This window comes from Crocodylus porosus, unplaced genomic scaffold (genome assembly GCF_001723895.1).
Source record: "Crocodylus porosus isolate Cpor-Errol unplaced genomic scaffold, CroPor_comp1, whole genome shotgun sequence".
NCBI classification, from domain to species: Eukaryota; Metazoa; Chordata; order Crocodylia; family Crocodylidae; genus Crocodylus; species Crocodylus porosus.
In genome coordinates this window covers 2,519,369-2,533,449 of record NW_017728921.1, presented here as the reverse complement: position 1 = coordinate 2,533,449, position 14,081 = coordinate 2,519,369, and the positions used below count along the sequence as shown (strand labels likewise).

Below are 14,081 nucleotides of genomic sequence, written 5' to 3'. Positions count from 1 at the left end.
GGCCGGGCCTAGCCACTGGGCACGGGACCAGGGTGCGGCCCGGCTCCCTGCCCGCCGCGTCGTTCGTTGGACACTTGCAAAACATCAGCTCTGCGCGGGATGTTCGTGAGGCCTAAACGCACCTCAGCCTCGCAGGGCCTGGCTCGCGTTCCCGAAGGAGCGAGCACCTGCAGCTTTCGGGAGCGGGCGTGGGTGCCCTGGGCCTCAGCTGCAGCCTGCTTCTGTACTTCGAGTTGTATTTTCTTCCTCGTCAAATATTAGTTATTTCGAAACTTGGTCGTTGGCAGGCGGCTGAGAGCGGCCTCGCTCGGGGAGTGGTTGGCTCGGCGGCCAGGCACGCAGCTGAAACACGAGCCCAGCGCTGCGTGGCCGAGTCCCAGGCGGCTCGGCCCAGACTTTCGTTTTTAAGTTACTGACGTGGTTTCGCTGCACGAGGATCTTGCGGGACCGCGACCAGCGGGTATTTTTAAACAATGCCGTGTCCCTTCCCAAAGGAAAAGGGTTATTCTTGCCCATAATATCCCTCCCCTTTTTATTGAGCTGTAGCCTCTGGGCCAGTCTTAAATGGCTTTGGCTGCACCCCAGGGATAGCTGCATTCCTGTGACTAAGAAGTAGCTGAAATACTGTAAGTGAAAGGCAGAGGAAAAAAAAAAAAAAAGGCAGCACTTCTTTCCTGGACTCGTGTGGCTATGCCAGTGAGTGGTAACGTTGAGTCTCGACTGTGTAGTTTCTTACGCCAGCTCCGTTGAGAGTGCAGGTACAGGCAGCGCGGCTTGCCCTGCTCGGGACGCTTGATGTGCGGATCAGGCGGGCCGTAAGGGTCGCAGGGGGCTTCCCCATTGTTGTCGGTCGCTCGCAGCACAGAGCTCCAGCCCCGTGCTCGGCTTCGCTTGGCGCTGACTGGTGGAGAGGCGCTGCGTGGGGAGGAGGGACGAGGGGCAGCCGTGTCTCGCGTGCTGGATGCGCTCGGTGCGGCGCTGTCCCGCGGTGCCGCCGGCAGAGGCCCTGGTGGGGCATGAGGGGCAGCTGCCTCGTCTGCTGCCCTCCCCACCAGCCAGTGCCTTCCCCTCCCGGCAGCGAGGACCTTTGGCTGGCACTGGGGAGCCAGTATTTTATTTATTTCTTTTGATTTTGCAGATAATCCTGGATTTCCCCGTTTCCGTGAAATCCACGAATGACGTAGGACCCAAAGCCCGAGGCTTGCTTAGACTGGCTTCAAGTGTACGTGGGCCATGGGACTGCTAGAATTAATTTCGACTTCAGGTCTAGATGCAGCTGAACATTAGCACATCTATTTTTCTAAAATGTGATGTCCTATTTTAAAAATGGCAGGTGGTAGGGAATCCACTGGAGAACTTCAAAGTCGTTCCCGTGATTAATTACTCGCACAAGTAAAAATTCGCGTGCTGATTCTTATCTGAAATGGTTGAGCTTCAGCCTCCCATTTTCATATGCATATCTGAAGGCACCTGCTAGTATGAAGTTTCTTTTCTGGCATATGAGAAGCAGTGGGTGGTTGTTGTTGTGGTGTCTTTTACTGGACCAGCTGTATAGTTGGGCAAGCTATTGGGCAGTCCTGATGAGGGAGGACATTTTTATGCCCAGAAGCTTGTCCAACATCTCTCCCAACTCTACAGACACTCCAGTTAAAAGGTATTATAAAACCCTCACCTCGTGTATTTCCTGGGCCATCACCGCTACAACAACACTTCCCATATAGATAGTTGTGGTCAAATCAGCAGTTAACCTCTTTGAACTAAAGGGTGAGAGACTCAAATATACTATAAACTGAGGCCTTAATTAGTCTTTACTTACTCTTAAACCTTCCCCAATTTTCGGTGTTGTTCATGGGGTGTGCCCGCCAGAGCAGGACACAGTTATTGCAGCAGGGTTTGCATCGGGGCTGAATGCAGACTTTTCCTACTTGACTTTCCTTTGTTTATGCAAGTAAGGCTTTCGTTAGGCCTTTTGGCTGTGATGCAGCAGTGCAAGCTGCCGTTCAGTTGACTTTTCCACTATGACTCATGCATCTCTTTCTACCCTGAGCAGCAAGGACTTTGAATCTCCTGTCCTGCACATATGGCATGCATTTGTTTGTCCCTAGGTGTCTTAACATACACTTGGCTGTACTGAAAATTGTGCATGCTTCCCCAGCTACCACGTGATCCCGATCGCTCTAATGCTGGCCCCTCCTTCCGAACAGGACAGATGAGATGCCTGTATGTGCTTTCTCAGCCAGAGTATGCCTTCTCCAAATAGCAGGGCTCTAGAGTTGCTGTGGCCGTGATGGTCCAGGGGATACGCGAGATGCATGTATTGGACTAGATGTGGTAGTTAGTCCAATAAAAGGTATTACTGAACAAATTTTGCCTTTCCAAATGGGGCAGCCCTTCCTTTCTCTCCTGCCCTGTATTACACTTGCTGAGGATATACCTATGATCTTACAGGAGTCTTGAAATCAGCAGCCTACTTTATTGTTTCAGCTGTCTTGGCATAGGGAGCCCTGTCTACAGACTGAGCAGCATATCATTGCATATGGAAGGTAACACTGAAGTCTGGACTGAAAATCCAGCTGATATTTGATATGTGGATGTGCCCTCACTGAATTTCTTTTTTAAACCTTGGCCAGTCATCCTATTTCTAGAGAGATCAAGTAAGAGCTGTGTATCATTCTAGGCAGTCTGAGAATTAGTAGGTTTTTGGTCGTCTTTTTTTTAAAAAGCATTTTGGGGCTATAAAATAACTGAAAAAGAAATTCAGCTCCCGTCATACAGATCGTTGTGTCTCGCTTCGCTCGCCATTGAAATAAATAAAATAGTCCGTGTTGCACAGGCAGCTGTTAATTGTGGAAAGGCCTTTGCAATTTACAGGTGTTACATAAATCGCTAGGACTTGAAAATCTACCAGTACTCTGAAGTCAGTGAAGTACTCCAAAATGTGTAGATGAATGCTTCAGGGCCCATGTTTTATGAATCGTGGTATTTATAGACCTTGTGCTTTGTCAGGAAATGGCATGAACTTGAACTGCTGTTGTTAAACTTGACACGGTTTTGGATCAACATATTCACATATTGAGACTCAGTTATAAGCCCAGACTTGATTCTGCTTGGGGGACCGGTTAGTGTTTTCTACCAGGTCTCGTGCCAACTGAGTGCTGTCACTGAAACCGGCTTGTTGTTCACAAGGTAATTGTGGCAAAAACACGCAAGGGCTCTTCCTTTCTCTCGGGATGACTTTCACGTCAGATCTGTGTAGCTTGTGAGTCCAGCTGGTGTCCTGCCACTCTGCTTGTGACGTGAAATCAAGCAGCATTATCGGCCCTTTCATATGACCACCGTCGGTGCCCAGCTGGGTGTTCGTTGCCAATAGCCGAGCTGGCCGTGCCAGCCGTGGTACTAAACCAGGGTTTTGTCGGCAGAGCCGGCAGGGATGTGCAGTTGTAGCTGATGTCGGCCCATCCGCTCTCACCCCGCTCTGCTGCAGAACGTAGCAATTGCTACGCAGCTGTAGATTCGTCTCTGCTGTAGCTACTGATCAGCCCATCGGCGAGGCGAACGTCCGTTCCCTTTGATCCGTTGAGAGGAGTAGGCAGCGTGAAGACAGGAGGGGGGCATTGGCAAAATTGCTGCTTTTTCCGGGGGGTTGGTGGGCCCCTGGCAAAGATGCTTGAGGGCGAAGGGAAGGGACGCTTGAAGAGGCTGGGTGCAGAGGAAAGACGAGCCGACGGCAGGGGAGGGGGAGAACTAGCATTTGTGCACAGCGTAGCTTACAAAGAAAGCACGTCGCACACGATGCAGGGGCGTGCAGAGGAGAAAAGAAATCGGAGAGAAGCTGTGGAAAAAGAAATGGGAGAGAGGCCAGCTGCACTGCACAGCTCCAGATTGAAAACAAAGAAAGAGGAGCAGAGTGGCGTGCCTGGGAAGAGGAAATAAAGCAGCACTTTGAGCCTCCAAATTACTGACTCAAACATTTCCAGAAGAGGGAAGAAGGGATTGGTTTTTTGTTTTTGTTTTTCGGGGGTTTTTTGCTCTGGTACTAATGAAAAGTAGGTGCATGTACAACCAGGTTGGAAAGGCGTCTTTCCTTGGTTTGTGGTCCTTGCTTAAAGTGCAGACATATCTGAGGAATCATACTTGCGTTGGTATTTTTAACGCCTACCGTTTACAGGGTTTTTACCTTCTTCACTTTCCAGTCCTTATGACTTATTTATAATTGACTGTTGCTTGTTTGGTTTTTGTAGTTGAACCTTAGTCTCGTTTCTGTCGCTGTTCTAGTACTCGGTTTCAAATTGGGTTCGCCCTTAAGTATTTCTGTACTTTTTTCCTTTTTTGGAAGACTGTTCCCAAATACTTCATTTATGGTGGCACTTGAAGGCCACTCTCTTATGGCAAGCCATCTCCAACGTAAGTCTCATCCAACCCCAGAAAGCCACGACTGTACCTGCCTACCTCTTCTCTGGGAAGCGAGAGGACACGGCTTCGTCCTAACGCCGTCTCCTGCCGCCTGAGCATTGTCCCTCCCCAACCTGATGAGAGAGGGGTAAGGGTTTGCTTGAGACCTGCCGATACTAGAGGATGGCGTCTTCTGGTTTCTTCCCAAGATCGTTCTGCCTTTCTTCTGATGGGGACTTGATTATTCACTTGTCCATGGGAGCAGGGAGGTACTCAAGCCCCAGGTATCCTGGTGCCTTGTGCTGGGTGTGTAGTGCAACAAATATTTGAGGATCGATCCATTTTGATAAAATGTGATAACTCAGTGGGTTCAGCTCCTACTGAGCAGCTGTCCACATCATAGAAAATACCACCACGGCTGGTGGAGAAATCAAGGATGGGGAGATGCTACTTTCCTCCTCCAATCGTTTCGGATCAGAGTTGATAGTGGGTCTATTTGTGGGTCTTTTCATTGTGTGTTGGTGTTTTTTGCAAGCCAATACAAACCTTGATAAATATGTGAACAACATCTCTCTCAATTCTGTTCCTCCCATTCTTTCAGTTTTGAAGTAATTCTGTATTTACATCCTTCCATCAGGGTCCTGTGTCTTTGCCCAAATATCATCTATACTACATTTAAAATACAGAACTGGGAAAAAGAAGTATTGGTGCTGGTAGTTCGGGGGGGGTATTAACATTTCTTTTTCGAGCCTGACTTTGCCTTCAAGAAACAAGTGCCTACAACTGTTTGCAGTGTAATGGTAGCCGCAGTTTTACAGGAAGTTACTGGTCACCTAATCTCTTTCCAGATAAGCTAATTAGGATGGTTTGGGGGTGTGGGGGGAGGAGAGCAGGATTTAACCAGGTGCAGAACAATGCTCCTGCATTCTGACTCTTGTACAAGGCTGTGAGATGTGTGGGTTGCTACAGTGAGTTTTGGGAAGGGCGAACTTTCTCTAGGGAGAAAAATCTGCAAAGAAAAAAATGCCTGTTGTCTAAAGACAAGGCTGAATCCCCTGTTTGCTTTTGATCTACAGGTCAGAGTGTGGCCAGATCACTATTCTCCATGTGCCTCCTCTTGGCCGAGGACAAAGCTACGGCAGTTCTGCCTGAGTTTCCCCAGCAGCATGTCGCATTGGCTCTGGCTTCTGGCTCAGCTGTCCTGACAGATCACTACAAACAATCGACCCCCTCCACTTTCCGCCAGCAGAGCCGAGACCCAAAGTTACAGTGCCAAAACAAATATGAAATGAAGGATCCTTTATCCCTGCTAGGCTTCATTCTGGGCTCTGGGTAAGTTATTCATCTGTCCGGGCTCAACCCTGGGAACAACCCCTCGGCTCGAGAAGGCTGGTGGGGGTGGGTGGGACACCGGGTTGAAGGGCAGGGGAAGGAAAATTTAGAGATGGGTAGGGGTCTGTCAGCTCATCTCTTTTCTCTCCAATGTGTACGCCAGGAGCTGGGGGGCTGTGTCCTTCCTCAGCCCCCCTGCAGGCCAACAACCATCTGTGCCCCCCTGGGGTTTGTCTGAGCTCCTCTCCAGCTCTCTTACGTGTGTGCAAAGAGCCCTGCTCCTCCTGCCTCTCTCCCTGTCCCCGTGCCCAGGTGAGCCAGCATTTTGAGGCCCCATCCCTCTGGAGGGATCTTAAAATGCCTCTCCCTGTGCCCCGGCGAGCTGGCTTTTTAGGGCAGACCTGCCCCGCTGCGCGGAGCAGAGACCAGGAACATTGGAGGCGAGCAGGGCCGAGGCTGGGGGAGGAGCAGGCCTGCTTGATGCCTACCCCAAGCTCTCAAACGGTGGCAGTGGGAGGAGGCATAAGAACAGCTACCGAGATGAATGGAGCAGTTAATATATCTCCGAGCGATTGTTTCCGGCTGCATTCATCTCCATGGGGTGTCCTCATTCAGCTGCTGAACATCTCACAGAGATGAATGAACCACTTCACACCTATCTGAGCCTCCTGTGCCACAGATGGATCTGTAGAGCTCTTTTGTTCATCTCCCCCATCTTCCCTTTCTAAAAAATCCCCCCCCTTCCCACATTATCCTGCACTGAGGATTTGGATGCAGCAGGGTTGTAGATGGTGATAAATTTAATATATGACTAGCACAGCATTGTACTGCCACTTGTCCATCCTTACAGTAACAGACCTCTCCCAACCCGCTTCGCTGCTGCCAATCTCCTGGGCAGGGGGAGAGCCCTGTGCTCTCGTACCGGGCGCTCGGATGAGATGTAGTGGCTGTTCCAGGTACACGTGTGCAGCCCATGCTATTGGTCACGTATGAAGGGTGGGGTTTTTACCCAGCTCCTCCTGACTCTGCTACAGCTTGGCACAGTCCTCAGACTAGTCCCTGGGCCGCCTTGTACTGCAATCAGAGCTCTGCCAGCCTGTCTTGGTGAACTTCTGCCAGTCGCCGTTCAATACCACGCTACTAGCGAGGTAAATGCAGGTGAGCATATGCAGCGAATTCCCAGCTCCAAGGGGGCAGAGTTAAGGTGATGTCGGTGTATTCTTCAGCATTGCCTTTCCTCCGTGTCTGGAGTGTGAGTGGCGTTGAATGCTGTGTTGCCCCTGCCAGGGCAGTGGCAACTCCATGATATTGCAGTCCTTTGTTAGCTGGGCTTTGGAGGGGATGTTCCAGCAAGGAATAGGGCAGCTCATCCCCCAGTAAAGAAGCTATGGTACCAGTCTGTCCGTAGGCTCACTGGCCTCACTTTGCTGTTTTACTCCCTATTCACATCAGAAAGATTTTCTCCATAATCATACATTTATAATGAAACTGAGATTCACAGTATAACACATTGATCACTTAAATACACCAGGTGAACCAGATTTAATCCACCAGTTTGCCACCCGTGCAATGCCAAAGAAAGTAACCAAAAGACCGGCACGTGTTTAAATAGCCAGTCTAGGCAATAGTCTGTGGTTTGAGTCAAATCTCCCCCTGCTGCATCATTATTTAATATTCCCCACTGGCTTTGTGGAGTTGTGCTTCTTAACCAGCTACAAGATCCACACTCCTGACGTGTGGTGGCCCGGTTTTCTTTCTTTCCTTCTTTTTTTTCCCCCTTGGTGCCCTCTGATCCATACGATAGCACTTGAATCGCTCTACACCAAATTCACCTAATGTCTTTGCACAGGTTTAGCATGTGAAGCACTTGGAGCCAAGTGGAACGGGAACTCTCGTTCCTGAGACATGAAAAGGCAGATGGGATATTATCTCACTGAAATTTATTTCTTCCACATTATTTTATGGGCTAGAAAATGAATACAGTTCTGGCAGGTCTATCAACTGAAAAGAATTGCACAAGCTAGTTCCTACTTGGCCAAGTGTTATTTAAACACTTAGACTCTGGGAGAACTTCAGGGGACTGATCAGTGCCCCAGCTGCCTTTCCTTCAGGGCAAGTGTCTAAAGCAGAACAAGTCCCTTCTGGAACCAGCTAGCTGGAAAATGAACACACCACCCGGAAGACGGGTGCATAGCAAGCCTGGAGGAGAAATGCTTTTGCCTGTTTGGGGGAACAAATGCAAGGTTTAGAGCATAATTTGGTGGAGGCACACTTGTGCAAGACAGAAGGAAGAAACCTGATCAAAGCAGCTGACAGCCAAGGAGAAAGCAGAATGAGTACAAGATTGTGGCCCTGAGAAAAAGCCTAGAGAGATTTTTGGGGGGGGCTGAGACTTGACTGAAAGGCTGCGAGCAAAGAGACTGTTTGCTTTTCCAGAGTCCTGTTGTGTTAGTGGAAACTGGACTTTGTGTTCTTTGTAAATAAGTAGGAATGCCTCAAAAATACCTGGCTTCAGTATCAATTTCTATCCCTCGTCAAGAAAAATTTGCAGGACTTTGAAAATTAGCTAACCCCTGGGGTCCAAAAAAAAAAGAGTCAAAATGATGTGCTATCATTTACTGAACATGAATCATGCTAACAATTGCATCATACACAAAGTTATATATTTTGTTGTGCATTGAATGGTATATACAATATAACGTGCATTTAATATACTGTGCATGTGTTAAAGCTATTTCTTGTATGCACTAAACATAAAGATGTTGAATCTGTCTCTCTAAAAGGACACATGTAGCTTAAAACATTTTAGTGACATAATTTTATAGATATTCCTGAATGTGAGAGACTTTTTAGTATCTGACATCTATTTTCTATAAACCATATTTCAGATTGAACATTTCCACCCCTCCTCTGCCCCACTGATAACTTGACAAGCGCAACATCTGTGAGTGGATGTCGGGCGCTTTCAGAATTGTATATGCAAGTCCTAGCTTAGTGCACATGGCTTTTGTATTAATTTTGGCCAGAATGATCTATCCCACATATCTGAATGTTATTTATATGTTGTTCAAATCAGATACCTTATTTAAATGTATTTGTTTAAAAAAAAATGACCAACACCTTAAATTTTAAAATAATTGATGCCAAAGCCTAAACACATTACAAATTAAAATATGCTGCAGTGAGTCTTTTTTAATGACTTAAGTGGTGCCACTTTTTTTAATTAGTGAAGGTTTACGCAGCCTAAACATTTAAAGGTGCTTTCTAAGTTGATCTTTCATAGATGGGTCATACTGTCACATACTACACTGAATAAATGTTACACGCTTTTACATAAGGGATTGTTGAAGTTGGGACCAGGCAGGTTTTCTGGGGAAACGCGTGTTTGGGTCCGGCATCTTTGACGCAATCCTGTCTGTTTACAAAGACTGTACAGAGGCCAGAAGACACTTGGTGCTGAAGGGGAGGCACATATGAAAATCCCACATGGTGCCTATCTGAATTTTCAAAATACCTTTGAAGATGTAGTCCATGGTGACCAGAAACATCTGTCCGCTTATTCGCTATGGTTTGTTTACTCAATCAGCTAGTTTTACATGCAAAAGAGATTTAATTAACTTGCTTTCTTCATTATGTATCTTATTATTTTAGGTTTGTTTATATTTAGATGAGCCACATTTTAAAATTAGTTGTATTTAGGTCTATTTTTATTTAATTCTGATTTCTATCCACATACAACTTGACATAAATCCTGAGCGAAAAAATTCAGAAATCCAACATTAGTAAATAAGAAGGGAGTCATTCACGATTTTCTAATGTATGAAAGTAAAAATTAAGGGTCTGAATAAATAGGTGAATTAAGCTAGATTTTACTCAAGCATGAATTAAATGTATACAGCTATACACTCAGAAGAAGTAGGAGGCCTCAGTGTAAGGGCTACATTTATGTGCGTGTCTTTAGGACAATGCCAGAGAAGCACACATGCAAAACGAGATCAAAATCAGTGATTGAAACAACAGTTTCCTGCTGGCTGGTTGGAATCTCTTTGATTTTTAGCTCATTCCACTCTGTGTGAGTGTATTTTATGCTCTGAATTCAGACAGATCCTGCCAGACCCGTGACAGACCTTGGACAATTTGTCCATACAATAGGAAAAATGCGTGATCTGACCAATCAAACTTGGAACTGTTTGAAACATAATGGAAACTGCAGTTGCCTGCGTATTTTCATGTTTAAGGTGACTTCAGTGCTAATGGAAAGTACTGGATTGACAGCTTTTGTCAATGAAATGCACTCTTTTACTACCGGTTAGATTGATTTGTGGGTCAGTAAGGGTAAGTGGAATTCCCCATCCTGGCCCGGTGTTGTCTCAAACTCCACATGCTGCAGTCCCACGACCTTGGGGGAGAGAGGAGTTTGAAAGTCTTTGCACCCATTCAATCCTTGTCCTCTGTTAAAATGGCCAGTTAGGCCTTCACACAACAGATGCATCGTCACGGAGAAGTGCGCTGGTTGGACCAATCCCATGTCCCACTGACCTTAAAGTTTTATGCGTCTTGTAGTAAATCCCAGTCTGATCTAGATTTAAACTGGGTCTGTATCGCAATCCAGAGAACCAAGTATTTAAAGGAAAATCCATCACTTCTTACTTTTTATATTTATTGCTGGCAGGTTTTTAAGTGGAGACGCACTCTCCGTAGAATGGTAACACCTACAATTTCTCCCATCGCCGTTGTTTTTTTATTTCAGCACTTCATGGTACATATCTAACAAATAAACCTGCTCTTTTTCCATGTGGAAACTAGCACAGTACATGCAATTGCTATGAAATGACATCCAGCTTGGGTGCTTTGTCCCATAGATAACCCGTTGTAAGAGAAGAGCTGATGTAGTCCCGTGGCTGGGCATGTGGACTGACGGAGAGGAAACAGCCTCCTTCCTGAATACACCCTGGCCTGGCATGGACACGGTACCAAAAGTGCACTCTCTCCCCACATTTCTCTTACCGTCCTTTGTCTTGTCCGTTACATTCTTCATATCAGAGGCAATTTCTAGGTGTGTATGTGTACAGTGAACAAAACAGTGCTAATAATACATTACATTGTGCTCACTGCCTGTGTGTTATATCTCTTCTTCTCACTCCTTTTGTCTGTCTTGTTCATTTAGATTGGACACCTTGTACCATGCACACCCAGCAAATAATTCAATGTGGCTTTTGAGCACTACTGATACAAGTAATGAACATTAAGGTAATTGGATCTTTTTACAAAAATACAGGTATTTAAAGTTCCAATCCCATAGTGGCTTATGCACATCCTTAATTCAAGCATGTGGATCATTTCACTAATTTAATAGGTGTCTCTTTTTCTTACACTGTATTGTTCCACTTTTTCAAGTTGGAAGGAAGAGTAGATATGCACCTTTTATATACTAACTAAATTGACACTGCACGTATGATGACCTCACATTTTCAGGTTCAACTGTAGGAAAAAAGCAGCCCTTTTTTTTTTCCCCCTGAACATGAATCAGTAGCTACCAGGACCCTGGACTGCTATTGCCTTGGCAAACTCAGGGGAATCAAACAATCAAGGTAAGGACCTGAAGGGTTAAACACAGTAAAAATAGTAAAATAAATGCTGCATTGAAAAATGTGACTTGGTGTTTTTTATTACACTCACAAAAATTCTGCAAGCACAGAAGTCGAGACTGTAAAACGCCTCACTGTAGGTCACCCCCACATATTAATCAAATGCGACTTTTATAGAGTTCCTTTAAGTTTGTGCATCGTCTGCAGGGTTGGGTCCTGAAATCATCTATGTTCATAAAAGAAAACCGCCCAAGAATGATCAGTACAAGTAAGTTTAAAGGTTTACTTCAGAAAGAAAAATTAAGTGTGTGTTTGTCTTCTCATTTTAGTGCAAGTTGATAATGTGAGTATATAGCAGATGGCATCTGTTGCTATTTCTTATTATAGTTTTGTGTACAAAAGACATTTACAAGTGCATCACCTTGTTGGTTAATTAAAGGGAGAGATTTTTCTATTAGAAATCTCATGGCAAGCCACAGTTTTTCATTAATTTCCAGCGTTACATGGCTGGGAGATTGAACATGACCATAGCTTTCAAGGATGCTGCAAATAGAAAAGTGGTACTTGCAAGGAGAGTTTTTGTCAAATCTCTTCATATTAAAAATGTATATCTAGGTTCTCAGACATTACTCATCAATGTGTTACCTAGAGTCTGGAAGTAATGTTTTTAATGTTTTCTTAAATGGCAGCTAGAAGGGGAGGGTGACAGGAATTCTTAAGAGGCAGTGTACCGGGCAAATACAGATCAGAGCTAAATCATGTCTAAACATTTCTGCTGATAGGGTACTAACATGAATTTTCTGGACAAGATGGGTAAGGGTTTCCTCTTCTTTCTCTCCCTCCATCCCCCTGATAAATATGCAGCCAAATCCTGATAGAGTTTCCTTCCACTAAGCATGCTGTAGCATAGCTGTGTATCCCAGGCTTAAGGGCAAAAATCCTTGTTCGCAAGGGCACCCTTTTCTTATCGTTATGTTAAAAAGTGTCTATAATGTCACTTTGATCCTAGCATCGAAGGGGTCCAATCTGAATGGACAGTACGAACGCTGTAGTAAGCAGAACTTTGTTATATCCATTCATGAATTGTCGAGCAACACCAATTTACCATAATTTGGTAACTGGTGTTTGTTGTAACAAAAGTAGAATATAGACAAAACCATTTACTTACTGCTAATGATAGGTTCTTGATCTTACTGGAGTGATTGTAAGTCTTGATATGCTTATTGCCTCACAATCTGCAAATGAATAAAACTGGAGCTCAAATGCTCTGGTGCCAGGCCTGCTATAGATGCCAGAGAGAGAAATGGGATAAATGTCCTTAAAGTTGTTGTTAATTATATTTGAGTTGTGTTTAATAAAGGGCCTGCAACTGCTCCCACTGAAGTCAATGGCAATACTCCTGTTGCCTTAAATAATCCAGAATCAGTCCATGATTCAGGAGTGTGTATAGGATTTAAATGCATCACGGGAAACGGTAACAGGGCAGTGTGGTGCAGCTTGGGGAGCTGAGGGTGTGTGCGGGTGGGGGTGCAGACACGTAGCACGTCTGCACAGCGTGCAGTGCTGTGGCCCATGCCTCACCTGGGGCAGCTGACATGGCCTATGCCCCCCAGTAGTGCAGCCCTGGGGGGTCTCCCCAAAAGCAGACAGCCCTGTACTATAATATGGTAGTCTTAAATACCGATTCACACAAAATAAGCCCACTTATTTCAAGAGGAGACTAGACAGTCACCTGACCCCCAGTTCTCTTTTCTGCTCCGTGCAGGGGGCTGCACCCAATGATCTTCCAAGGTCCCTTCTGGCCTGACGAGCTGTGAAAAGGAAAAGAGGGATTCGCTGTAAGCTCAGAGAGGGTGCGTTTCATAAAACTTTGGCAAAAAAGGAAACAGTTGCTGTGGAATTTAATTAAAAGCCCATAACACCGTAATTCCAGAAGCAGACGTGACCGAACGTATTTAACCTCTATCCATTATTTCAGCTGGGTGCCCAGCGCAGACCTTTTAAAGGTCTAATCAGCCATGTGCTGAGATGTTCTTCTTCAGTGCGGAAAGTCTCCTGCAAGATGTTTGGGGCATGGATAAGCCCACAGGTTAATAAGATTTTATTTCTGAGAGACAGAAATACATTTCAAGGTCCGTGCCGCTTTTTACTCAAAGGAATAAAAGCGGATCGGCAGGAACTGAGTCGCCTTGAGCATCTTATCCCGCAGCTTCTAGCTGGGTGCGGGTAGGTGGCTGTCATCTCTCTGCTGCCTGTCCCTCTACAAAAGGCAGCTGGGCGAGCGCTGAGCCAGGGCGGCGTTTCTCACGCAGCCTGCAAGGACACCTAGTGACACAACCGCGCAGGGGAGGCAGAAACCTCACCGCCGTGTCACAAGGGTCGAGAGGAGAAGCCGCTTCCTGCAGCCACACAGGCGAGCGGAGGGAGGAGCTGGCAGGGGGGCGCGGGGGCTTTTGCAGAGGCCGACCTTCGCTGCACGCCAGAGTGGCAGGCTGGGCCCTGTCCCACGACCCGCACTCCCCCCAGCAGGGAGAGAAAAGCGCGGTGCGGAAGGAAATGGGGTCAGGCGCTGGAGGGAAGCAGGGCCCCCAGGCAGGGTGGGCCGAGCAGGGGTAGGGGGGATCCCTTCCTGCGCTGAGCACTGCGGGAGCAGCTCCCCCTGTGCCGGGCCGGGGCAGAAGGCAACCCCCAGTCGGCGCAGGGAGCCCTGCCCGCGCCTTGCGGCGGCGGCTCCCTGTGCCCTGCCCGCGGCGCGACGGCTTCGCACGT

The 14,081-nt window shown here is 46.6% G+C and overlaps 1 long non-coding RNA gene across 1 annotated transcript in view; it reads left to right on the top strand.

Moving 5' to 3' along the window:
• The window catches only part of LOC109312631, an 11,914-nt gene extending 2,499 nt beyond the window's left edge, over positions 1 to 9,415 (top strand). Inside the window, exons 2-3 of the long non-coding RNA XR_002101881.1 lie at positions 5,469 to 5,724; positions 8,613 to 9,415. This is a non-coding gene — a long non-coding RNA (uncharacterized LOC109312631). The remainder of the gene's footprint in view (positions 1 to 5,468; positions 5,725 to 8,612) is intronic.
• Positions 9,416 to 14,081: the final 4,666 nt, after the last annotated feature.